The sequence below is a fragment of the Balaenoptera borealis genome (genome assembly GCF_965194805.1).
Source record: "Balaenoptera borealis genome assembly, chromosome: 20".
NCBI lineage: Eukaryota > Metazoa > Chordata > Mammalia > Artiodactyla > Balaenopteridae > Balaenoptera > Balaenoptera borealis.
Genome location: NC_138879.1, coordinates 41,065,759 through 41,092,432, shown reverse-complemented (window position 1 = coordinate 41,092,432; position 26,674 = coordinate 41,065,759). Strand labels below are relative to the sequence as shown.

Genomic DNA, 26,674 nt, shown 5'->3' with positions numbered 1-26,674 from the left:
TACATTCCTGAGCAGGAGAGGGTGGAGAATGAACAGACAAGACTGAGCGGGGAGTGCAGGCAGAAGCAGGAGACTGATGTGGAAAGCAATTTGCGCCGGAGGAAAGGAGGGCTGGCTGTTCCCAAGCATCCAGCAAGGGCAGTCATCTTCATCTCTGTCTGCTTCGTCCAAGGAGGAAGGCTCAGAGGGGACCTCAGTAGTGTAACCTCGAGAGAGAAGCTCTGGCTTGGCCCTCCAGAGGCTTCTTTTTTTTTTTTTTTTTTTTTAATTTATTTATTTATTTATGGCTGTGTTGGGTCTTCGTTTCTGTGCGAGGGCTTTCTCTAGTTGCGGCGAGCGGGGGCCACTCTTCATCACGGTGTGCGGGCCTCTCACTATCACGGCCTCTCTTGTTGCGGAGCACAGGCTCCAGACGCGCAGGCTCAGTAGTTGTGGCTCACGGGCCTAGTTGCTCCGCAGCATGTGGGATCTTCCCAGACCAGGGCTCGAACCGGTGTCCCCTGCATTGGCAGGCAGATTCTCAACCACTGCACCACCAGGGAAGCCCTCCAGAGGCTTCTTGACATGAGAGTCTGGACTGTGTTCTCCTTCAGCATCCACACGTGTGTGCGCACGTGCACGTGCACACGCACGTGCACGTGCACACGCACACGCACACACACACACACCCCTTTCCACCTCTGCTCTGGCCTACTATCTCCTCAAATATCTCCCAAAGCCAAGCTCCCAAAAGCACCCTGAGATTTCTGGGAAATCCGGAGGCTGGGCCTGGGGGAGTGGCTGGGAAACAGGCAGAGAGAAAAGGCTTCGGGGTATTTTCCTGAAGAGTCATTAAGATGTATTAAATCCTGAGGTCTCCTCCTCCTGCCCACACCTGGCCCACCTCTGCCAGGGCCTCCCATCACTACGTGCTCTGCATTAGGGCCAAATTGAATTAGAATAATTAACTTTTGGTCACACTTTTAATTTGGTGCCAGAAATAAGAGAGCTAATGGAGATTAAACAAGGCTCTGACTCTGGAGACCAGCGTGGAAGCTGCACAGGGAGGCCCCGGGCTCTGGTGGGGAGGGGAACCAACAGCCAGAGGGAAGAGGCTGAGCCAGACGTATGCGGTGTGCGAACCACAGCCTATCTGTAGTGTTTATGCACGTGTCCGTGTTGTGTGCCAGTGTGCACTCACTGCCCGTGGGAAGAGGCCTGTGTGTCACACAGGCAAACATGTACTCGTGTACACGCGTACACAGGTATCTGGAGGTTTGCACACACGAATGGCTCTTTGGACGTGTGTGAGCACACATGTGCACACATTGCTTTAAATCTTAGGCAGGCAAAGCTGCCTGACTTTTATGGAATCCTAGCAGCTCTGACTTGAAAGGGGCCTTCATAAATGTCTTCAAATCCACCAGCAGCTTGAGGCTCTTCTAGCACATTTTCCCCAGGAGAGTACACATCATCGGCCCACACTCCCTGACTGATGGGGCGCGCACCACCACCAAAGGCGCCTGCAGAGCTCTTCCTGTACGAAAATACTTCCTTCCTCCAACACTCACCTGTAGTCCTGGGTCTGCCTCCAGCGTCACACAGAACAAGGCCTATCCCTCTCCCTCAGCATCACCCGACGGTGTGACTGTTGCCTTCTAAGGAATCTCTAGGTGAGGCATGTGGTTGTCGCCTAGGGTCTCCTTCCCCAAAATGTGGGGCTTATTTTTCTGATTAAAAAAGAGCCGTGCCATTATTTTTTTTTTAAAGAGAGAGAGAGGGACTTCCCTGGCCGTCCAGTAGTTAGGACTCCACACTTCCACTGCAGGGGGCACAGGTTCGTTCCATCCCTGGCCAGGGAACTAAGATCCCGCATGCCTCATGGCGCAGACAAAAAGAGAGAGAGAGACAGAGAGAAACCTCCCTAGATCCTCCTACAGGACTTCACACGACATAACATTTGCACATGGCATCGAGCACTCAGTCACATGCCAGGGCACGAGGGAGACGAGCTGGGATACACTCCAGCCAGAGGGCCCTGGGCTCATCTGCTCCAGCCATGGTCAGACTTCACATGAATCAGAATCACCTGGTGGAATTCATTAAAATGCCGATTCCCAGGCCCTTGCCCAGAAGTTCTGATGCTAAAAGCCTACAGAGGGCACTGGTCCTCCTCACTTTTAACAAGCAGCCGGGTGACTCTGATGCAGCTGCCCATGAACCATTATTTGAGAATATCGACGTCATCCAACCCCCTCATTTTACAGATAGACTGAGGCCCAGAGAGACAGAGAGATGCTCAGAGTGAGGAGGAAACTAAGCCAATACTGGCCCCTATTTTCCAACCCCTGGTGCTCAGTCCTACCACCAAGCCAAGATGAATAAACACAGACTGCATCCCTCTCAGCCTGTTTCCCCCAAGGGAGCCCACCCCCACCACCACCACCACTAAGGGATATCCAGGTCTAGGAGAGAAGCATCCGTCTTCAAATCTGACATTGCCATCTGCTCCCACACTTATCTGCGGCCGGGGAGTCAGTGAGAGAGAGGCATGGATCAGCAGCCTCATGTCTGGTAAATGAAGTGTTTCCAGCCCTGGAGGAGCTGAGGTCCGTGGAGGCCACCGCTGCACTGGAGGGAAATTCCCATCAGGGAGTGAGAAACAGATGGGGGCCAAGGCCTCACTGAGGATGCCCAGGGGGGCGGGGGGAGATGAGCCAGGCGAGGGGAGGCCAGCCTGGAATTCACCAGCGTGAGAAGACAGCAGACACACAGGGCCTGGTAGCAGCCAGAGGCCTCACCGCCCACAGAATCCAGAGTTACCTTCCAGGGGGTCTGGCTACATCCTTCTGCCACACTGACCTGCCACGTCCACCCAGGGGCCTGAGGTCCTCTGATCAAACCTAGCCCTACAAATATAAGGACCAGAAAGGACAAGTGAGGACATAAGTTCACATAGCTTTTCACGGCAAAGTCCAGTCTCCCAGCTCCTAGCCTGTGTCCTTTCTGCTGTGCCACTCTCATGCTTGCTGCAAGAAGCCAGCACCAACTGGAACTATCTCAAGTGGCTAGATAATGAAGAAACATAAATAATAAGGAGAACTTAGACCAGATCTTCTCCCAACAAAGTGAAAGCAAAACCAAAGTGCCTGAGACCAAGCCAGGAAAAATTGTCTTTCACCGACATTGACCTTCCTCATTACCTACAACCATTGTCTCCCTGCCCTGGTCTCCGAGACACCCTCACTTTCTAGGATTAAGTGAGAGGAAGCAGATGCCTTCAAAACTCAGAGTGCCCTGGACACTTGAAAGCAGGAGACTACAAAAGAAGAAAAGGGAATCTGACTTCTTTCAAGCCTGCTCCCTGATTTCATTCGGCCTGAGGTCTTATTTGTCTTAAGCCATGGCACCAGGGTCACATTCCATTTCCAAGATGGTTTTGAAGGTGAGATTCCCCAGAGGAGGAGGGGGGGTTCATCCCCGACTGCTTCGACGTCACTCATGGCCACCATCACCTGCTGTCTCCACCAGCGACGGCCCCACCAGGCCCCAGCAACACTCAGCCTCATCTCTCTGGATGTGACAGGTCTGCCACGCCCCCAGGAGAGCTGGGAGCTGTGAGCCCCCGACGGAAGAGTGAGAGCAGAGGGAAGCGAGGGAAGAGAACAGCCCAGTCCCCTTGCCACGGCAGCGGAGAGGCAACAGGGGACAGACCCCAGGCTGGGCAAGTCCCTCCTTTTCTCCAGCTGCTGGGAAGGGTGTGAGCAAGGAGGGAAAAGAGGGGTCCTTGGTGCCAGGCCCCTGTGTGTGAGAAAGGGCTCAATGGGAGAGGGTCCAGCTGGGAGATGGGTGCTGGTGTTTCTGCCCAAGTCCAGGTCCCACTGTGTGCTTGAGAACAAACATCTCACTTTCTCAGGACCCCATCTCCCTGGCTTTCTCCCCTGCCCTGCTTGTGAATGCAGAGGAGAAAGATGAGAAGGGAACAAAAGGCATCATCAAGGACATCTTACTGTCTTAAGTCAGGGGGACAGAGTCCAGGCCCTGCCCACAGCTCACTGCACACGTGCCCCTGGCAGGTCCATCTGTCCTTGGCCCCAGTCTTCCCCATCCTGCAGAAGCAGCCCATCCCGCAGAAGCAGCCCATCCCTGACCCTTCCCAACCCCGGATGCCTCCCATCTCACTTCTTCCTCCGTGTGCATCTCTCCCTCCTTCTCCCTTTCCCGTCTCTGCCCCAGGATGAGCACTGAAGGAAAAATCATGAATGCTGTATAAATAAGGCGTGTGATCAGGGATCAGGGGAGGCCCCCCGAGAAAGTAACTTGGTATCTGAGACCTGAAAGCTGAGTGGGGTTTGCCTACGAAAGAGGATTAGAGAGGAGTGTTCTGGGTAGAGGGACAGCCTGTACAAGGCTCCAAAGTAGAAAAAAGCTCGACTCACTCATTCAGGGACTAAAGAGAGCCTCCTCTAAAGAGAGGAATGGAAGGAGCCAAGATACTTCAGAGGAATCAAGGGCCCTGGGGCTCCTCAGACGTGGGGAGGAGGGGGAGGCCCTCGTCAGGGCTTCCAGGCAGGTCCACTCTGTCTGGGTACCGAGGCTCCCACCTTTCTGTGTAAGCTCAGTCAAGCTCCTTAAGTACTGTGAGCCGCAGAGCCCTTGTCTAGAAAAAGGGAAGAATACCTCATAAGCTGGTGTGATCATTTAAATTAAATGGCATTGGTATGAACAGCGTCAGCATCTCACATATCCTTAACAAAATTGCTTTTCTTGCCCTCCTTCCTATGTCCAACTCAGAAGCTGTGGTTGCAAGTTCAGCTTTTCTTTCCCCTGGGGCGTGCAGCGTGGAGGTGAAGGTCACCTGTCCCCGTGATCCCCACACCTTCTGCTAAGTACAACGCGCTCTGAGAGCAGGAACTGTGCCTTTTCATCTGGCACCTCGAAGAACCTCACTAATGCCGAAAACTGTCTCCCTGCTTTGGCTCCTGCCCTCTGCATACAAGGCTCAACCCAGCCATCAGAGCATCCTGTGAAAACTGAAGTCAGATCCGGGCACGGTTCTGCTCTAAACCCTCCAATGGCTCCATCTCACTTGGGACAAAAGCCAAAGTCCCAACAATGGTCTGCAAGGCCCTACATGCTCTGCTCCTCCCTGTCTCTCTGCCCTCATCGCCTACCACTCTCCCCTGCATCCTTTCTGCTCTAGCCACACTGGCCTGCTTGCTCTTCCTCACCCCTGCCAGGCCTGCTCCTGCCTCAGGGCCTTTGCACATGCATAGATATTCACACTCCCCTCCCTCTTTCAGATCTTTACTCAGATGTCCCCTGCTGGGTAAGGCCCTCCAGCCAACATCCATGAATTATACCACCAGCACCCCCAATCTCCCCTCATGCTTTACGTCTTCCTCCATAGCATGTACCATCATTAATAATGCTATCTTTTAAATTTATTTTGTTTGTTTTTGTCAACCCCTCTAAAATATAAATTCCTTGAGGACAGGGGTTGTTTTACTATTATTACTATTATTGGTTTTGTTCATTGCCATATTCCTTAATACCTACAATAGGTGCCTGGTGCATACTGAATATCTGAAAAATGAATAAGAAAGAGGTGGGGATGGAGTGGGGGAGGGAAGTTTCCTCTCCTCAAAGTCCCCGAGGAGATGGGGATGGACATCTCATCTCAGACAAAATCGTGTGTCGAATCGTGGCTGGGATTGTAGGCAGACGTGAAGCACACGGTTCATTCTGAGCACTCCACACTCAAAACTACCCACAGTGAGAGTTCAGACTCACGAAAGGGAAGAGGCAAGTTTCCAGCCATGGACACCCCTGCTGTGAAAGGCTGGCATGAGCTGTGAATTCACCATGATTCCAGTGCCCTCCACCTCCACCCCGGGCCAGGATCCAGAACAGCTTCTGAACGCCCTTCTGGCTCCTAGGGTGAGCCTTCCCCAAGCACTGCTGAGATCACCAGGGCAACAAGCAAGCTCTTCAGTGAGGCCCATCTCGGTGACTGGAGGCCTGGGGAATCACTGACTCTCCACTTTTCTACCTTGAAAATATGTGAGTGACAATGGTCCCTGCGTGTCCTGCCTCACAGGGGTTTTGCACAGCTCAAGTGTGTGTGAAAATGTAAACTTCCACACAATTTTTTCTGGTCCTTAAACTCTCCTCCACCCAAGCCGATTATTTCATGATTCACAGAATAAACACCACATCTTCCCTTTCACTCCCAAATCAGTTTAAAACTCTACATTTTGGGAATTCCCTGGTGGTCCAGTGGTTAGGACTCGGTGCTTTCACTGCTGAGGGCCTGGGTTCAATCTCTGGTTGGGGAACTAAGATCCCACAAGCCGTGCAGTGTGGCCAAAAAGAAAACTTCTACATTTTGCAGAAAAGAAAACTCATCTGTCTGGACCCCCTTGTTTGCCTTATGTCTATCTTTGTGTCTCTTTTTCTTTTTTTTACTCAACTCAATTTCTTTTTCTAACCCAGCCTCCCTTTGTGTCTCTGTGAGTGTGTGTGGTGTGTGCGTGTGTGTGTGGTGTGTGTGTGTCTCTGTCCATTCATGCTCTGCCTCTTCTCCATCTGTCACTTTGAGTATCTCTGTTTCCCTCCTTCTCTGCCTCACCCTGTTCATCTCTCCGTGTCCCTCTGTCTCACACTCGCTTTCCATGTTTCCTTTTCTGTCTTCTCTTCAGACTCTGTTGTTTCTCCGTCTGTCTTGCTGTCTGTCTCTGCATATGAATGTGTTTCTCCCTGTGTCCTACCATCTCTCCCTCTCTTTCTCTCACTTTCTCTTTCCATCTCCCTCTGAATCTCTGCTTGTTCCCTCTCTCTCTCTTCTCCCTAATTGCTTCTTGTCTCTGTGAGGATTTATGTGACACACTGACAGCAGTGGCAACGGCCAATCTGAAAGGCTGCTTGCAGGTATAAGAACTTAATGGGGGCCCAGCCTCAGGAAAACGAGCTGCCATCCTCCTGAGGCCTCCTTTGCTCAGGGAAGCCTGGGCCATCTCCCTTCTCCTGAAAAGAGAGAGGCAACTCTTTAGACAGCGCCCCTGTGCCCTCACTGTATTCAGGGACCTTTGCATCTCCTGCCTCCAAAGGAGTAAGTGTCACAATCAGCCTCCGCTTTTAACTAACACAGTGGAGACGGCACTGGACCAGAATCAGGACACCTGGGTCTCACCCTACTTTGGTGGAGGCCTTGAGCAGATCATGGCCCCTCTCTGAGACTGTTTTCCCATCTGGAAAATGGCCACAATACTCTAAGATTCCTGGAGCATTCTGCTGTAGGGGAATCAAGTGACCCCACACCATACCACATTCTGATGACAGCAGGGCTGTGGTCAGGGCTTTAACAGAGGAGGTGTTGGGACTGACAGAAACCCATAGCAGAGGTGCCAAGAGAGTGACTCAATGACCTGGGGGTGGAGAGTGGGCTCCGGAGCAGAGGCAACAGGGAGAGCCTTCTCCCATGTTCACCTGCCCTGCAGCTGGTGCCTGGCATCGCTCCCCGGGATATAGTTAATTTCCCCCACACTCTTGGCCAATGCCCACCCGGCACCCAGCAGATCAGGTTTGGCTGCAGCAGCCAAGGGCCGGAGAGAAAGTAGGAGAGAGGCGGGTGAGAGGAGGAGCACCTGACTCCCAGAGTTGGTGGGAGAGAAGGAAAGTAAAAAGGCAGGGGGAAGAAATAAACACTTACTGCGCGTCTGCTCTGTAACTTGCTTGGTGCAAAATGCAGGATCTGAGCCTTGCTCAGAGCGGTTAAGTCACCTGGCTGGCGCTGCCCAGCTCATAAATGACCACACATGAGTAGGAAAGCACATCCCAAAGCCTGTGCTTTTCCTATACCAATGGGGACTTTTAGAGGAGGAGAGAAGAAACTCAGATAAGGAGAGGAACCTTGAAGACACGTTTTTTCCTACCGTACATTTCCCCAGCGGTCATCCTTATTGGTGGAAAAAAAGGTTAGGGTAGGTGGGTTTGCTTGGTCTGCAAAAGAGAATCTGGGAAGTATTTTCAGAGAGGCACTCAATTTCTATTTTCAGGTACTTGAAGGGCTTACATCAGGAAGGCAAAAAGATGTGATCTATTTCCACAAAATAGAGACCATGGATCCAACCTGCAACAAGAGGAACTTGGAACAGACTGAAGGAAGGACTTCCTACCCATCAGAGCACTGGTACAGGCTTGAGTTCATCACTGTAAGTTACATCAATAAAGGAGGGGCTCCCTCCCTGAAATGTGTCGGAAGGATGCTAACGTGCGCGGACACAGAAAAAACCTCTGTGCCAGATGACCTGTTAGCGGCTCCTACAACTCTTGGGGTCAGAGGCATAGGTAAAGACACCCCCAGGCACATTCAGACACACACACACACACAGTTCTTGGAGGCTTGAACACAGGCTTTTCCCAGATGAGGCTCCGCAGCCCACCTGCAGCCCTCACCCTCAACTTCCTCTGCGTGGTGGCACCGCAAGGACAGGGTTCCTCCAGCAGGCTGATGGGCACCGGTGCCCCTGCAGACAGGCAGGAAGCCAGAGCCGACACTGCTCTCTCCTCATCGCCCCGGGCAGCCACCTCTGAGCCCTCTCCCTTTCCGGAAGCCAAGCCAGGAAATTAACAGGGAGCCGAGACGCCTCCAGATACCTGCCCGGAAATTCAAACCTGGAGCAGGCGGGGGCTGGCTTAGGAGAGCAGAGTGTAATGGGAGGGGCCCTTTGCAGAGGACAGTGGGTACATGCAGCGGGTGTGCACCAGCCCTTTTTAAAGGGCGGCTGCTGTCACAGATCACCAACCTGGGCTCCCTGGGGATGAGACCAGGAGGGACACAGCCAGCTTGTTCTGGGGAGCATGCTTCACCCAACAGCAGGAGGCCTCAGAGCAGGAGAGCCCTGGCAGCAACTTGGTGATTTATTCTGCAGCTGCCTCCACCTAAAATCCCCTCGGGGATGCAGAGAGAGGGGACAGAAATGATGACGAGGCTTCTCCTTAGAGCCAGGAGCTGAAAAGAGGCCTCCCTGGTTCTGAAGCAAACACAGGTATCACAGCCAGGCAAACCTGGGCTCAAACCCACACTTTGTCACTTACAGGTTCTGTGACCTTGTGTCTCAGTTGCCTCATCAATGAACTGGGCATAACAATAGCAAGGCAAGCCAACTGTTCTAAAAAATAATCCCCCAAATCTCAGGTGGTTTAAAGATATATTTACTTCCAGTCTAATACCTTGGGGGCGAGGAGAGCTGTGCTCCATACAGACATTCAGGAACCCAGGCTCTTCTTTTCAGATTATCCCAGGGCCTCAGGACTCTCTAGACCAGGGCTTCTCAATCTTAGCACCATTGACCTTTGGGATGGCTAATTCTTTGTTGCAGGGGTTGTGCTGTGCTTCTTTAGCAGCATCCCTGGCCTCTATCCACTAGCATTCCTCCAAGTTGTGACAACCAAAAACGTCTCTGAATATTGCCAAATGTCCCCAGGGAGAGGGGGAACAAAATTACTCCGCTTGAGAACCACTGCTTTACACGCCCCCCCAGCTAACCAGCAGAAGAGGAAAAAGAGAATACATGGAGCCTCACAAAGGGGGTTTGAGAGGCCAGCCTGGAAGAGGCAGCGTGCGCTACATCGCTCACACTCCACTGGGCAGATTGAGGTTACCTGGCCCCACTGCAGGGCAGGCTGTGTGTCCAGGAGGGAAAGGAAACAGGGCCTTGGGAGCCTGTAGTCTTGCCTCTGCCACACCAGCTCTTGGGGTTGTTGGGATGATTTGATGAGCTGAGAATTTTATGTAAATAAAATGCATGGCATATGGTAGGCTCTCAACAAATACTAATGACTAATATTCTTGGAGGGTTTGCATGAGCTCCACGCCATGCTCTGCACTTAGAATGCATTAGCTCGTTGGATCCCCATTTGCTGATGAGGAAACAGGTGCAGGGAGGGCAAGTAACTCCTGCAAGGTCACAGAGCTGGTGGCTCTGAGATGCTGGCTCCAGCACCTACCTCTTGACCCATATGCTGTACTCTACTAAGTATCGGTCTCCTGCCCCAGGTCCCCTCATCCTGCTGTTACATGCAGTACGGTCACTCAACACATCATAGATTCACAAAACACTTTCTCTGCACAAGGAAGGAAACAAGGGCCCCAGGAAGTGAATGCCCAGGGTCACTCAGCTAGAAAGTGGCAGAGCCAGAACTAGAACCCAGGGCCCCTGGCTGCAGAGGCAGCACCCTCTCTGGGGAGGAGGCCACTTCTATCCTCGTGCCATGGTTTAGAGATACTGGCAGAAACCTCTGCCCAGGACAGACCCTGCTCTAGGTCTGCCACTAATTTGCTGGGTGGCCCTTAGCAATCTCTTCTGTGATGGTTAATTTTCTGTGTCAGCTTGACTAAGCCACATGGTGCCTAGATATTTAGTTAAACATCATTCTGGGCGTGTCTGTGAGGGTGTTTCTGGAAGAGATTAAGAATTAAATTGATAGACTGCCCTCCCCAATGTTGTAGGGCCTCATGCAATCTGCTGGAGGCCTGAATAGAACAAAAAGGTAAGGGAGAATTTGCTCTCGCTCTCTCTCTCTGCCTGACTGTTGAGCTGGAACACTGGTCTGGAACTCACACCATCAACTCTTCTGGGTCTCCAGTTTGCCACCGGCAGATCTTGGACTTCTCAGCCTCTGTAATTGTGGGAGCCAATTCCTTATAATAGGAGATAATAGATAGATAGATAGATAGATAGATAGATAGATAGATAGATAGATAGATAGATAGATAGATAGATAGATTTCTCAGCACTATTCATTCCTCACTTGTTCCCATCTGTGGTCCCGGTGCTGTGAGGGGTCAGCAATCCTCTGGGAAAGGTGAGGGTACAGCCTCTACCTTGCACAGGGCCCCATCCGCACATCCAGGAAGAAGCAGAGCCAGGGCTCAAACCCAGTCATGTCTAGGGCCAGACTCAGGGCTTCTCAGGGCTCTCCCATTCCAGTATTCTAGAATTCTGCCATTCTGTGGCCCTCAGCCACTCCCAGCCAAGATCACCAACACTTGGCCCTCAGCCCAGGGAAAGGTTCTGGGGAGAGAGACAAACTTTGGGCACATGAGGGAAAAGATACGGCCCTTGCTCTCAAGTGGGGGTACCCTCAAATCCTCTCTCTCCCTCATCCCCACAGCCAATCAGAGCCCAAGAAGTATGGCCCAAGCCAGTTTGGAAGGATTCAGAGGTGAGTTGAAGTCATCCTCCAGTGAGGCACCAGGACCAGGCCTGGCCCTAGTACTGAGTGCTGGCCATGCACCCCTGGCCATTCTCAGGATCAAGATCGATGTTTACAACTATCACCCCCATTCAGCCTGACGTTCCTGCCTCAGGTCTGAGCCCCTCCTGGACCACTCCCTCTCCTTCCACATCTAGTTATCCCTAACTGAGTTGATGTAACAGCTTAAATGGCTCTGCATCCAACTCCCCCACTTCATCCTCACTGCGACACCCCTTAGGTCAGGCCCCCTTCATCTCTTTCTGTAGTGGCCTTCTCATTGGTCCCCAGCCTCCACTTTCATCCCTCCAACCCGTCCTCCACAATGCTGCCAGGATGATCTTTCTGACAAGACTGGCCATGTCACTCCACTGCTTGAAACCCTCCATGGCTCCCTGATACCCTCAGGACAAAATCTGGACTTCTCAGTTGGGCCCACAAGACGCTGCTCTGGATCCTGTCACCCTGCCACTCTTCCAACGTAATCTCAGTCATGCTCCTCCTTGCCCTCAATGCTACAAAAACACCAAATTACACATGGTTTCCCTGAACACATCATGGTTTCAAGCCTTCTCTGACTTTGCCTAAGCTGTTTCCTCTACCTGAATTGTGTTCCCTAGGTGGTACATAGCAAACTCCTATTCATCCTTCAAAATCCTGCTCAGATATCACCCTTCAACCCTGAAGCCTTTCCTTACCACCTCCTCCCCCCAGCAGCACTAATTATAATAATACTTAACATTGATTTGGTGCTTACAGGCATTGTCCTAGACCCACTACATGTCTCATTTAATTATCCAATGCTATGAGTAGAGTGACGGTTTTAAAACTGTCCCCTCCCCTTAAACCTAGGTAGGTTGTGACTGCCTCAACTAATAGAATGCAGCAGCAGTGATGTGATGTGCCTCCCCAGGTTAGGTTATAAAAGACCATGCAGCTTCCACCTTGGTCTCTTGCTTTCCAGACATTTCCTCTCTCAAGATGCTCCCTCTCCAAACCCACCAGGCCCTGAGAAGTCCAAGTCTCATGCACAGGCCACTAGTGGCTCTGCTCTTATCGTCCAAGCTGAGCCTTGGAGTCACATGTGAGGGACAGATGATTCCAGCCCCAGCCACTTTCGTCACCCCTAGACATTCAAGTCTTCCAGCCAAGGCACCAGATTGTGGAGCAGAGACAGGCCGTCCCCACTGTGCCCTGTCCAAATTCCTGACCACGGAACCTGTCGACACATAATACAATGGTGGTTGTTTCATGCCACTTGAGTTTCGGGAGTTTGTTACACAGCAATAATAGTCACAACCCTGTTATGGTCCACCCCATTTCACAGATGGGAAAACTGAGGCAATGAGAGGGTAAGTAAATTACACAAGGTCCTAAAGCTAGGAGGGAGTTGAGTCAAGATGGAAACTCAGGCCATCAATTTCCAGAATTGGAACTTATCCGCTTTTCTCTCGGCCAATTTCACATGATGGTGTAATTGACCACTTAGATGTCTGCCTCTACCTTCAGACTGAGCTTCTTGAGGGCAGGGATGCATCTTACTCCTGTCTCTATTCCCAGCACTAGCTCAGTTCCTGGCATAGAGCCGATGCTGAGGACAGTTTGCTGCACTGGCCTGCATGCCACAGGGAAGCCCCTGCAGTGGGGTGGGGTGGGGTTTGGGTCACTGGAGCTGAGCCTGTCTGTGCCGTGGTCTCCCCTCTGGCTTCCTCCAATGCTGCCCTGCTGACCCCCAGGCCTTCACCCCACCTAAGGCTTTGGCTCATTATCTATTTACATTGATGATTTTCTGCCCAGTCTGCTCCCTGTGCCCCCGTGGCCCAGCTGACAGCTTCATTAAAAATGGTTGTGGTTGGCGTCTCTCAGTCCAGCAGAGCCCACGGGCATGCGTCATCATGGACCTCACCGCCCCGGCCACCTCCCCGCTTCTGCCACCAACGACACGTGGGACAGCCCAGCTTAGAGTCAAGGGTTTGAATCTCCACTAGTTATGCCCAGGGACCCCTCCCCTCTGGGTCGGGGGACAAGGGGCAACCTCCTAAGTCTGAGGCCCCCAAAGAGATGGGTCCATGGTCGACAGCTTCCCCACAAAGAAGACGAAGACCAGGACCAGAGTCAGTGGAGATAGCTGAGTGCAGACCCTGGCTCCGTGCTGGGGCAACACTGGCTGTGGGGAAGCCACCCTCCTTCTGACCTGTCTTCCAGCTGCAAGAGGAAAACCTCAGAGTGACTCCTCAGGAGTAGTAGAACTTTCAGGGACTGCACAAGCCTCCTGGGGGCTGCTTTTTATAGCCCCCTCCTGGGGGCTGCTTTTTATAGAAGGGGTCTTTGCCCTCAGCGCCACTGACCCCTGCTCTCCCACTGGGTGACCTCGGGCAGGCCACTCAACTTCACCTTCCTCAAAGGCTCAAACAAGAGGCTGGATACCCTTCATCTGAGTGAGAAAACAGGCACAGGCCAGGGCCAGCTCAGGTGATGAAAAGATGAAATAATAATAATAATAGCTAAATTTTATTAAGATTTTTCTATATCTCAGACACTCTTCTATGTGCTTTCCCTGCATGAATTTATTCATTCATCCCAACAACTCTAGTGGGTAGGCACTGTTGTGATCCCGTTATGCAAATGAGGAGACTGAGGCACAGAGGGGTCAGATAACTTGGCCAAGGTCTCAAACGCAGCTAGCAGGTAGAGGAGAGAGGAGCCAAATTCAAGCAGACCAGATCCAGAGTCCTGACCACTTATCCCTCTCACTGTGCTAAGCCAATGTGAAGTGCTTAGCATAGCGTGGCACACACAGTAGGTGACGAAGGACCCTTAGGCCAAGGAGAGGGGCACACACGGGCCCCAGAGGCCACAGGGAGGGACTGTCACCCCCATCCAGAGCAGTGGGGGCAGACTGTCCCCACCTGCTTGTAGTTTAGCCATGAAGATGCGGAAGGCGAGGAGGCCATCTCCAGCTTGCCTTGTCCTTTTGTCCTTCCGCTGGCATGAGAAAGGGATCCAAGAGTTATTTACTGCAGAGTTTGCATTGCGATGTTCTCACCCTTAATGTACATCCTTTAAAGGTGAAATAAAAATATCTAAAGGGGAAAAAAAAGCCTTTTTATCCAGCATCGTAAAAGTCACTGGCAGAGCTTCCTCTGGAAGGGGAAAAAACAGCATAAAATTCCGCAGTGACATTGTTCTGGGAGAACCCTCGCAGCCAGCCTGAGTCTGGAGGGTGTGCCTAGGGGTTAGGCTGCTAACGGGGACCCCGCACATGGCTTTGGGCTCCACCAGGTGGGCCTGCTGCTGCATCCCCAGAGCCTACAACTGGATTAGCGGAGTGGGAGCTTAACAAATGCTTGTTAAATTCAAGAGTGAATACATGAATGAGTACTGGAGTGAACACTTCCCCAGAGCTTGCCCAGCCGTCCCCAGTGGGAGGGCCAGCAGTGGACCGGAGCATCATGGCGCCCAGCACCTTGAGACTGACTTCCCAGCAAATCACCAGATAGGTCACACTCTCTCACATCCACCTCACACTCTGTCCTTCTGCTGTAAGGGGGTTTAATGCAGGCTTCCTGCCTCAATTTGTCTGCTCAGTATCAATTGCTCACGCCCTCCACTTCCCGCCTTGAACTCTAAGGGGCCTCCTCCTCCTCTTGCTGGGGCCTGTGCCTTGCTCAGTGCCCTTCTAGGCTCTCTGCACAGGGTAGCTAGGTGCCTGTGTCTTTGTTTCCCTCAAGAGGAAGTGTATTCCTCAGAACAGGGGACCTGTTAGGAAATGCTCAGTAAGTGTGTCTCAGGTGAATGAGAGAATGAATGAATGAGTGAATAAATGAATGACTGACATTTGCATGATCCTTGACACTTTACAAAGTATTTCCCCATATAGCGCTCCAAGAACTCTCACAACCCCTTCCTCAAATGTGGTATCCAGCTTTGACATCATGAACTTCATTTTACAGATAAGAAAACAGAGACTCAGAGAAAGCAAGAGAGTTGCCTAAGATGCAATGAGTATGGGTATCCTTGAATCCAGTTCTACATCCTTTGCTTTTCCACTGTACCAAGTTGCAATTCACAAACTGTCACTCTTGCCCAACACACCCACAAAAGCATGCACACACACAGATACAGATGGATACACACTACACATATGCACACAGAGGTGTGCTCACACGCCTGGATGCATGCACGCACATACACAGATGCATCCAAATACATACATGTAGGCGCATGCACACACACACACATACACACACATATAGACATTCATGGCAATGAACAGAAACAGTAGGCCTGAAAAGAAAAACAGGAGTTGAGGAGAGAGGGGAGAAGTCCCAAAGGCCTCTTTCAGTGCCTCCCACCACCATCAGGCTTTGCCTTTGATTTTCAACTTTTAATTTTCACATCATCAGTTACTACATCAAAGCAATTTTACTGCAGGTGCGCTGGACCCAAGCTGTTTCTAGCAGCCCTGATTCCAAATTCCTCTTCCCGCTGGGCCCATGTTGCCAATGGCATTTCACTTCATTAAATTCCACGTGGGGAGCATGAGGAAGCAGGGGCGATGGCCGTGAAAGCGCCTCTCACCTCTGTTTCCAACACTTGTTCACTTCTGTTTAAACGCTGCTTAAGGAATTATGTTTGGGGTTCTGGTTAAACGTGACGGAAAAAACCTCCTTCGCTGCCTAGTCCCCTGGGCTCTTGTGGAGATAAAATGAGAGGACGGATGTGGATGGGCTGTGTAAACTCTGAAATGCTGTGCATACACGATGAAGTCACCCTTCACCTCCCTTCCTCCCAACACAGCACTGAAATGACTAAGGGCTTTTGTTAAGACTTAAACGAGACGAGAGAAAAGGAGAGAAGGCAACAAAATTTGCAATGCTGAGGAGCGGATGGGAGCACCACTGACTGACTCCCCAGGCCAGAGAAGGCTGAAACCTGAGAGGGCAGGACCTGGCTGTTCCCTAGTGCAGAGGCCCAGAAAGCCTCCAGTACCGGGGATACCAGCTGTTTCTGAAAGTGGGGCTCAAAGTCAGGCTAAAAACGGAAGCATTGACTGAATGTCTGCATATGAAATAGTCAGAACCTCCAGATATAACCCCCACTCCCCAGCACAAGAGAGAAGAGCTACAAATTCCAGAACACAAGGCCTCACCACGGGCAAGATGCTGATGGAAAACAGAGGTACTAAGTAAAGGTCTACACACCTCCTACTCCCACTCAATTTCCTGAACTTTGGCAGCCCAGCTTCTACCACCCAGGCTGAAGCTCGGAGGATTCCTCTCTGATGGAAGAGTACAGCCCAAGAGCAGACTGAGAGCTAGGAGTCCCCCAGACGCCCTCCACGGTTCTGCCACACACCAGGCCCATGCACGTGAAACCTCCAGGCAGCCAGGGAATCCAATACAAAAGATGAGGACCCCAAAACAAACAAACAGAAATCTGGGGGAAAGGGGCTCAGGTGAAACAGAAGCAATTTAGGAAGGAGCAGGATATCTCAAAACCCTACAATTATCCCTGGAGAAATAAGAGAAAATACTGCATCTGTGAAAAAGAAACAGGCACCTATTACATTTTCTTTAAAAAGAACATTCAGGAAATAAATAAAAAGAATTCTTGGAATTAAAAAGAGAGAGAGAAAATTCCACTGGGGGGATGGTGAATAACATTGAGGAAATCTCCTAGAAAGTAGAACAAAAAGAATAAGAATAGAAAACAGGTGAGGAACTTCCCTGGTGGTCCAGCAGTTAAAAGACTCCGTGCTCCCAATGCAGGGGGCCTGGGTTCCATCCCTGGTCAGGGAACTAGATCCCGCATGCCGCAGCTAAAGATCCCACACAAGGCAACAAAGATCCCACGTGCCACAACTAAGACCAGGCACAGCCAAATAAATAAAATTTTTTAAAAACAGGTGAAAATGATAAAAAATGTCAGACAATCAGTCCAGGAAATCCAACATCTAATTAATAGGTGATCCAGAAAGAGAAAGAAATTGGAAGTAAGACAATTATCACAGAATTAATATAAGCAAAAGTTTTAGTACTGAAAGATATGAGTTTCCAGATTAATGGGTCCCCGATACCAAGGTGCTTCATGGGGAAATTTCAGAACACTGAGGATGAAGAAAAGATATTAAAGCCACCAGAGAGGAAAGAAAAAATCTGGTCACATACAAAAGATCGGGAAGCTGCATGGCATTAAATTTCTCCTAAGCAGTCTCAGAAATTTTATCTCCCATGCACCACCAAAATAAAACCATAAACCAAGAAAAAATGAAGATGCAGGATCCAGGAAACATGATATGCAGACAGGAGAGAAGCAAAGGAGGTTTTGAAGTGGTGATAAAGAAACCCCAGGATTGCAGCTATGCCAGTGCGTGTGAAAGGAGAAGGATGGAGGGCTCCACAAGGGATGTCTCCAGAGAAAAAGTGAAGCCAAGGGACCACATGATGGATACCCTGAGAGCAGCGTGTGGGGACTCCAGGCTTGGAAGAAGGATGCTCCTTCTAAAGTGCTTTCTTTAGACCCTAAGATGCTAATTTCCTTCACCTACCACCCCTTAACCCAAAGCGGTTGTGGCTCACCCTAAAGCACAGCTGGTTGCTATGGAGATGGTTGTATGCATAAGCAGAACAAATACTCATTTCTCTCCAAAACTGGGCAGGGGAAGCTATTAAGGCATTGCTCACTTGGATAGATGTGGGAGACATTATATTAGGGTTCAGAGAAGATTTTACTTATTTATTCAGAATCATCAACATCAGTGTGAGGTTACCTGGTGGAGAGGGAGAAGACTGCACAAGAAGCTTAGGTGGGAACTTCACCTCCAGTGAAAAAGATGGCCCAGAATTGATATTATAATGTTGGCTGCCTTTTATTTATTTATTCATTCATTCATTCATTTTGGAAGGGAGAAAGAATTTCAACCATGAAAATTCAAAAAGTCCTAGACTTTGAAAACAGATAGAAAACAAGAGATTATGGAGTGTGAGCCTCTCACTGTACAGAGAAGTGCCTCAGGTTGTACACAGCAAGTTAGCTAGAGACCAGGACCAGAACCCAGGTCCCCTAACACGCCTAGCCACATGCTTCCAGAACCTTCTTCAAGGTCACCTATCTCTCATTTAAGCAATCTACAAAAATAGAATCAAGCATTTTATTCTGGGCCAGGCACTGAATGTATTTAAACAAAGACACAATCTAGTGACAAAGAAAGCATGTAAACAGTAAACAGGCACAGGTAAAATAATGGGATGTGTGGTGTAATGCAGGTTTGTACCAGGTGACATGGAAAAGGAGTGCAAGTCAGCCTCTGGGGGTCAGGGAAGGCTTCCCTCCCAGGGCCTTAAAGGGGTGGGTTTTCTCCAGAGAGGTGTAGCAGGGTAGGCGTAGCATTCCAAATGGAGGACCAGCCTGTGCAAAAGCAGGACTGCTCCGACTTGCTGGAAAATAAGGTCAAGGCCGTGAGTTGAGGATGGAAAGATAGGCTGGACTTCAGACTCACAGCGGTGCTTTTGGAGGATGGACTACTAAGGATCAGCAAGTCAGCCTGTAGACTAAGTCTACCAGGACAGCCCAAAGTGGGAAATGGGAAGTGAGGGGGAGGAAGTTCGTCTCAGAGGTCTGGGGATAATCGGGAGTGGGACAGGTAAGTGCACGTTCACCCTTTCTCCCACCCTCAGGTCTTGGCTCCCTCCCTCTTAATTCCTCAACCTCCCACTCCACCCCCAACCAGCGGGGCCCAGCCTGCAAGGTAATTATAAAGAAGTTAAACCGAATTACACACGCAGGGTTTATTTTGTGTTTTTCTGCTGCTGCCGGCTGCCAATTATGGTGCAATTAGACTGCCTTCATTAGCAAATGAGATTAGAATTAACATTGTTAATTACTCGTTCTGTTAAATAGAGAAGAGGGTGTGGTGGGATGGGGGTGGGGGAGTGGAGGGAGAGAGAGTGCTAGGGAGGGGGGAGGTTTGCAGTCTCCCTGGGGCTCCAGGGCCCATGGGAGGTGAAGGAGGAAACCAAGATCTACCCAATGTCAAGACACAGGTGGGGTGAGACCGGCCAAAAAAAGGAGGCTTTGCCCCTTCATGACACTCACTTCCACTCACTGTGTACTCAGTCTGTACAGCACCTCACACACAGTATCCGCTTCATCCTTGCTACCCTGTGTGAAGTAGGTCTTAGCAACCCCACTTTGAGAGGAGAAAAGTGATGCTCAGAGAGGTTAGGTAACTTTCCCTAAGTCACACAACTCTAGCAGGTGGTAGAGTCAAGCACTTCTCCACTGCTGAGGGCCAGGACCTTTGGTTCTCCTAGGAAAGTGGGCCCACATGTAAATTATACTTTATGTAGTGACAGTTTTAAGTCAACTCATTTGATGCTTAGATTTGCCCCATGTTGAAAGAAGAGTTATTAGCCTCATTTTCTCCTGAGGAAGCTGAGACTCTGAGAGTCTAGTCCAGGGTTGATTTACTATGGCCTGTGGGCCAAATCCGGCCTGCCACTTGTTTTGGTAAATAAAGTTTTTACTGGAACACAGCCATGCTCATTTACTTGTATGTTATCCATGGCTTGCTTTCGAACTAAAACAACAGAGCTGAGTAGTTGCGACAGTGACCATATGGCCCACCAAGCCTGAAATAATTACTCTCTGGCCCTTTGCAAAAAAAATTTGCCAATCCCTGGTTTAAATAATTAACATAAAGTCATAAAGGGCCTGCATAAAAGTGTGGGATTTGAACCCAGGTCTTCTGGCCTCCAAACCCAGACTCTTCAACAACTTTTACCCAGAGGGAAAAGGGGCAGTTCTAGATAAAATAGGCTTCCAGTGAGCTCAGAGAACCTTTAATTGCCCCCAAGGAAAGACTCATAGCAAACAATTAGAATTATTTCATCCTGACTTCAGAAATTTGATAAGGTTGGCTGCTTTCAGCAACAATCAATAGAAAAGTCAATTATGAGTGGTTTTGAAAAAAAAAATAAGGAATTCATTATTTCTTATAACAGGAAAGCCAGAGGTAAGGCAATTCCAAGTTTGGTTAATTCAGCTGGGTCCTTGGGATACCATCCAGGACCCAGGTTCTTTCTCACTTTCTGTTCTCCTTTCCTCAGCATCTTAACTACTTCCCTTGTGATCTCAATGTGGCTGCCAAAGCTCCAGGCATCACATCCTCACCCAACAAAAACCAAAGACGGTGGGTAGCTGCTTCTTCTGGCAAGTCAGTTTTTCAGATCTCAGAAGGCCTTTCCCAGAAGGCACCCCTGCTCCACCAACAACCTTCTCCTTAGCTGCCACTGTCCAGAATTGCACAACATGCCTGTGCGTGAACAATAACCAGCAAAGGAAATGGAACTATCATTTGGCCTAGATTAATCGCTTAGGATTCACTCCTAGGGCAGGGAGGGTCCCAGCCTCCCCTGAAAAACATGGGTGCTAGTATCTTAGGTCTGATAGCAAAAAAGAAGTGGGGGAGAGGGGTGGCTGTTGGGAAGGCAATGGACAGAAACTTTAGAATTCTTATTCCGCTGGTCACGCGAAAAGTCCTTAACCCCTGAGGTCTGGGCAGTAGACACAGTCCCTCTTCCTCATCTCTTTTTCCAAAGCCCTGTTGCCTCTTCTGGTGCAGGCGGGCAGGAAGAGCCAGGGGAAGGGTTCATCTCCCCAGCTTCCTGGCCTCTAATTAACTCATAGTGTAGGCACAGCCCTCCGGAGCCTCTTTGGCCTTTGGTCCTCTCTTCCACATCCCAGCCCAGAAAGGCCAAGGTTTCCTGGCAACCCCCTGCGGTGCTGCCTCCTTCATTCTTATTGTCTAGTCTTCCTGTTCGATGACCTCACAAGCCATGAGCTATGCACCAAGGAGTGGAGGCCTGAGTGGTCCCAGGCAGTGGGCTGAACCAACAGGTCACACTTTCTGAGAGGTGCTCAGAACTCTGCCCACCTGGGCTAAATGCCAGCACTGCAGTGCAGTACAGATGGCCAGGGCCAGGCTGGGTAGGGCATGTCCTGCTTCTCCAAGTCTCTCCCTCCCCTCCATCCCTGCCCAGGCTGGCACTTCATTTTCCTGCTTCCAGATTCCCAGCACACATTCTCTGTCTCTCTCTCTCTGTCTCAGTCTCTCTCTCTCTCTCTCTCTCTCTCTCTCTCTCTCCTGTTCCCTCCAACCCAGACACAATCTCTTCTTTTAGACCCTGGGCAACTGGGTTCATGCACCTTTGCCAGAACTTCCTTCCTGTCATCTGGGCAGGATTGGTGAGGCAGAGAGGTTACCCAGCCACTTAAAGAAAGTTTGGGGAGAAGGATGTCAGGCAAGGTGGGTCCCATCTGGGTGCCACCTGTCACACACAAAGGCTCAGAGGCAAATTCCACAAGGCCACATGGCCTTCGTTAAGAAAGAAGAGTTACAGGGAGCAGGGGTGCGGGGACTGTACATGAAGCCAGCGAGGGAAGGCCTGGGTCTATTTCCTCCCACATCGATGACAGTGCACTGGAGCAGGGCCACCTCCTGATGGTCAGTGCAGGTTTGCATTTCAGGCAATGTTGCTGGCAGGCCCAGCCTTGGGGAAATCTTCATTGTGTAAAAGAGGGGAGGCATGTTCCCTCCTGTCTTAGGTCAGTCAGGCAATGTAGATGCCAAGGAATTCACCCCAAACCTGGGGGCCTGGTAGGTGGTGACCCCAAAGGGAAAATCTAACTCAGCCCCAAGGGGGAATGGCCAACCCCATGGGTTAGACATATATGTGAGCCCAAAGAACAGAAAAAGAAGAGGTTTCAATGACTTCTGTCCTGTCCTAGTCCAGATCTGGAAAGGCCGGTGCCCCTGGAGAAGAGGTGTACATCCTTGATTGTCTGGAGCAGACATGAACGATGATGCAAGAATAGGACAGCTGGAAAGTGACCCTGCGCCCCTGGGAACATGGGTGGCTGCACTCAGTTCAGCTTCCCGCGGGGCTGTGGCTTCCCCCAGCCCACCTCTGACCTGCAACTTTCCACGGGCCCCAAGGCCCCATATGCTAAGCAGCCGTTTCACAGCCAACTCCTTTCAACAGCAGGCGACTGCCTGGAGCCGAGTAGTCTAGGTTTTCTCCCCTGTAAACAGGTAGATGAGCCTGGGGTCAGGGGTCAATGTCTCCCTAAGGCATGCAAAGCCCCTCCAGTGTCCAGCACGTGGCCGGGCCCAGACAGCCTAGGATGATGGAAAAAGCAGGGCACCGGGTCTTCCCTTCTCTTGTTCATCCTCGCTTTGTACATTTCCCCTTTCTCAAACAGAGATGCTTCCCAAATGCCATGTGGCATTTGGAATTCCTAAGTCCCAAGCCCTGGTACAGGACAAGTAGCCACCCTGAAGATGTCCTACCTGGCCTAGGTTGATAAAAAGGGAGAAAAGTGGGAGACAGGAATTTTCTGAGCATCCAAAGCATGCCAGGTGCTTTACGTAAGGGAGTCTGAGTGGTCAGGGGTCTGATAGCCTGAGGATCAGTTTCCTCATCTATAAGATGGAAAGAATAACACAAGTGTTGGAAGGATGAGATGATGGGGTCTGGGGGTTCCCCAGGTCAAGGGGAATTGGGAAGGCCCAGTTCAAGGAGGAGCCAGCCCTCAGTATACACAGAGAGGAATGTGGTACCTGGAGAGGTGAATTAGGGCCAAATCCCAGAAGGCTTTGAATGCCAAGTCAGGGTTTGTGGACTTATCTGATAGGACATAGGGAGCTATCAACAGTTTATGAGCAAAGGAGTGACTCATCAGAGCCATGTTCCTAGCAGAAACATTAGGATAAAAATTTGGAAATGTAAAAAAAATAAAAAATAAAAACCAACAGAAAATGGAGTTTGTTGTCTGTCATCTTGGTGAAGAGAATATTCCAGTCCCAGGCAAATGAACTTAAATGACTAAAGACATTGCAAGGCGTGAGTGGGAGCTGGGTTGCTACGGCCAGATGGTGTGATACATCCAGACCACTGACAAATCCATCTCCCATAGGTGGCCCCAAAACAATGTCAGCTCCAGGCCAGATCCCATCCACCTGACATTCCTGCTAATAACAAAGCCTAATTAGCATGGCTTTTAAGCATCCATTACCTTAATTTAACGCAAAAATCTAATGGAGCTTTATTGGAATTTTTTTTCAGTAAAATTAACCCTGCGGGTTTCTTACACATGTTTTCATTAGGGGCTGTGAGCAGTGAAGATAGAGAATTAGAATTAGCCCTTGTGGTTTTTGCTCTAATCCAGTCCCTCTGTCCCCAAGCCCCCAAGTATGTAGGTCTTTGTTTAGCAAAGCTCCTGCCCCTACACCAAATGGTCCCCATAAAGACCATTAGGATGGTAGGAGATTCAAGCCCCAAGGTTTGATCAGGTGCCTCTCTGATTCAAACATATCCCACCCCGCCCCAAAAGCTGCAATTCTGGGACCCTGAAGAATCTCAGGATACCAGGATAGGATCCCTAGATAGGCAGACTTTCACCATCCGATGTTTTAACCCAAGCCCATTCCCCACTCCCTTCTCCTGGCTATCTTCCAGCTAGGGGTGGCCATGTAACCTGGTTCTGGCCTAAAACAAATAGGCAGAGGCTCAGGGGAGGGCATCCTTCCCTGAATAAAAAGACAAAACTAACTAGAAGAATGCCCTCTGCCCATTCATCCTTCCCTCTTCTCCCCACTGGGAACATGGATGTAAGGTGTGGAGCAGTACAAGCATCTTCTGCCCTGAAAATAAAAGCCCCAGACTGGGGGCGGTGCTGTAAAGGGCTGTCCAAGGCGGGGAAAGTGGAAAACAGGGAGAGCCCAGGCCATGGTACAGTCCTCAGCAGTCTATGCTTGAGCTTCTTGTTGTAAGAAACAAACTCCTTCCTTGCATAAGCCTCTGTTAGTCAACCTTGCTGCTGCTTGCAGCCAAAAACAATCCTAACTGATAGAGCTGGATTCTGGTCCCAGATTCTGTGTGATGTGGGGCAGGTTCCTGTATCTCTCTGAGTATCAGTTTCCTCACTTGAAAAACAAAAGAATGGAATAAAGCATGCTTTAAAAAATTTTTTTTAGTCAGTAGACCCTAAAAATCCCATCCTACTCCACTGAAATTGTGTTCCATGAAAAGCTTAGACACCTAATCCAAGGGAAGGTGTTTAAGCAAGCAAGGAAGCTGGAGTCCTGCCTGCACCAGAGAAGCCACAAAGACACCACTGGGAACCCTAGTGCTCCAAAGTGCACGGCTCACAAAACGCCCAGCCTTAAGGACGTCTGAGGGCTCTTCTGGCTCTGGTATCACGTTGTTCCACTTCCAGAGAGCAGTCAGTAGCTCTGGAACCTGGAAGCCAATGTGGCAGGCAGAGTTCTCGAGCAGTGCTTCTCTGCCTCTAGTGCGCTCACAGTCTCCTGGAGATCCTGATCAAATGCAGATCCTGATTCAGTAGGGCTACATGTGGCCTCATTTCTAACAAGCTCCCAGTGATGTTCAAGCTCCTGGCCCATGGACCACACTTTGAGTAGCAGTCTTAATATCATCTTCATCACCATTATCATCATCTCTAGCCAGGCCATTGCTCTTGCCCTGTCACACATCCCCAATCAGGCAAACAGCCTAGGGCAGTGAGGAGAGCACCGTCCCAGAGTCAGGCAGATTGGGGTTGAATGCCGACTCTGCCACTTCACTCTGGAATTTGCAGCATCTTGCTCAGCCTCCAAGCTTAGCATGGATGCTACCAGGCTGAGTAATACTGAGTAATACTGTAAAGCAGGCAGGGGCTGCAGCTGAGGCCCAGCACGGTGCTCTCAGCCAACTCAGTCATCCTTCTGGAGCAAGGCAGCCCGGCAAGACAGGGCCAGGGCTGACATGGGGAGCAGGGTTGGGGGACAGAAAGCAGGTGGTGAGAGGAAGTGGGAGAGGGAGGGAGAAGTCAGGGTTGGTATGTCAGAGAATTTTGACATTAAAGGAAAGTGCAAATTATATGCAAATGGCATCTCTGTCTAAGAATACTATGATTGGATAAAGATGCCTCTGCTTGGAGATATCCCCCATCTCTGCAGCCTGAGTCCAGAAGTGACCCTGACCTTAACTTCCCAAATACCGATTGTCAAGATGGAAAGAAGTCATCACAAAAACTTAGCAACCATCTGATCCAACTTTCATCCCCATTTTGCAGGTGGAGAAATTGAGACCCAGAGAGGTTAAGCAACTTGCTCAAGATCATCTAGTCGGTGGCTGGTCTCTTGTCTGTGGCTCTGCATGAAATGGTGATAGGGAATAGGGGGACCCCTATTTCATACAGGCCCTGAAAAGGAGGCAGGCTGAAGGAGGCCGGAAGGGCGTGACAAGATGCTGTCATTGAGCCTACCAAAACAAAGCCCTTTTGTCGGGCCAAGCAGCCAAGACAGGAAATAAAGATGTCAGGGCTCCTGCTCCCCAGTTAGCGTCAGTGTTTCTCTTTAACCCAGCCACCTGCAGGTGACAAATCTGGCTGCCTTGGGGGCCCTACTTCTCACCAGCTCCTTGAGGATCTTGGCAAGACCGACAACTGCAGAGCTTGGGGGTAGGGAGCAGGACCCCGCCTTCTATGTGGTATAGGAAACGCACCTAGACTCTGGCATCACCCAAGGCCAGCTTCCAAACCCATCTCTCACACTGGCTGTGTGACCTTAGGCAAGTGCTTCCCCTCTCTGGTCTTCAGGCTCCTTGGCTATGAAATGGAGACAGAAATTCCACCATACCAGGAACATTCAACTACACACAAAGGTGCAATGCCTGGCACAAACAGGCCCTTGACACATGTGACTTCCTGCCCTCATCCTGCCATCTGGTGACACAGACGCAGCCCTGCCCTTGGGGAGTTTCTAGTCTGTGGAGAGAGAAATTTAGTCTTTGAATAATTCAGAAGCGATTTACTCTTGGGCACCTGGAATACTTTCCTAGCACTAGCAGATTTGTTTTTTCATTGGGATTAAGGTTTACTCAAGCCAAGATCAAAATGAGTTTGCATTTTTGAGCTCACAGTGGAAGACAAATTTAGGAGAGAATAATGACCAAAAATGAAGACTTAGAAATTACTGAGTCAACTGACCAGAAGTGGATTTGTACTGGGCAGTGTGGGAAATAAAAGGACAAGAGGAAGACTCAGTGAGGCCACCCTGCAGGACCTCAGGAAGCATTGGCTGGAGGCCACAGGGCAGGTTGGTGGCCCGGGCCAGAGAGAACTGGGGCCTCCCACTTTGCTGTGAGCACAGGGGACGACAGCAGCAGGGTGGGAGAAGCGGCTAGCAGACCCCTGAGAAGCTCCATGCCTCCTGGTCCCTTGCTGGCTTGGCGCATTTCTGAGTTCTGCAGGGTGGGAGCTCACCTCTCCCCTTCATAGGAGACCCTCAGATTTCAGCCAACCTTTGAGGTCCTCTCAGGCCCTCAGGTACATGGAATCTAGGGTTGTTCTCCACTAGCTTTCTGATCAC

General features: G+C 50.4%; 1 protein-coding gene across 1 annotated transcript in view; it reads right to left on the bottom strand.

Annotated features, from left to right (window-relative positions):
• Nucleotides 1-26,674, bottom strand: part of CCT6B (chaperonin containing TCP1 subunit 6B) — a 244,710-nt gene that overhangs the window by 118,240 nt on the left and 99,796 nt on the right. The window lies entirely within an intron of this gene.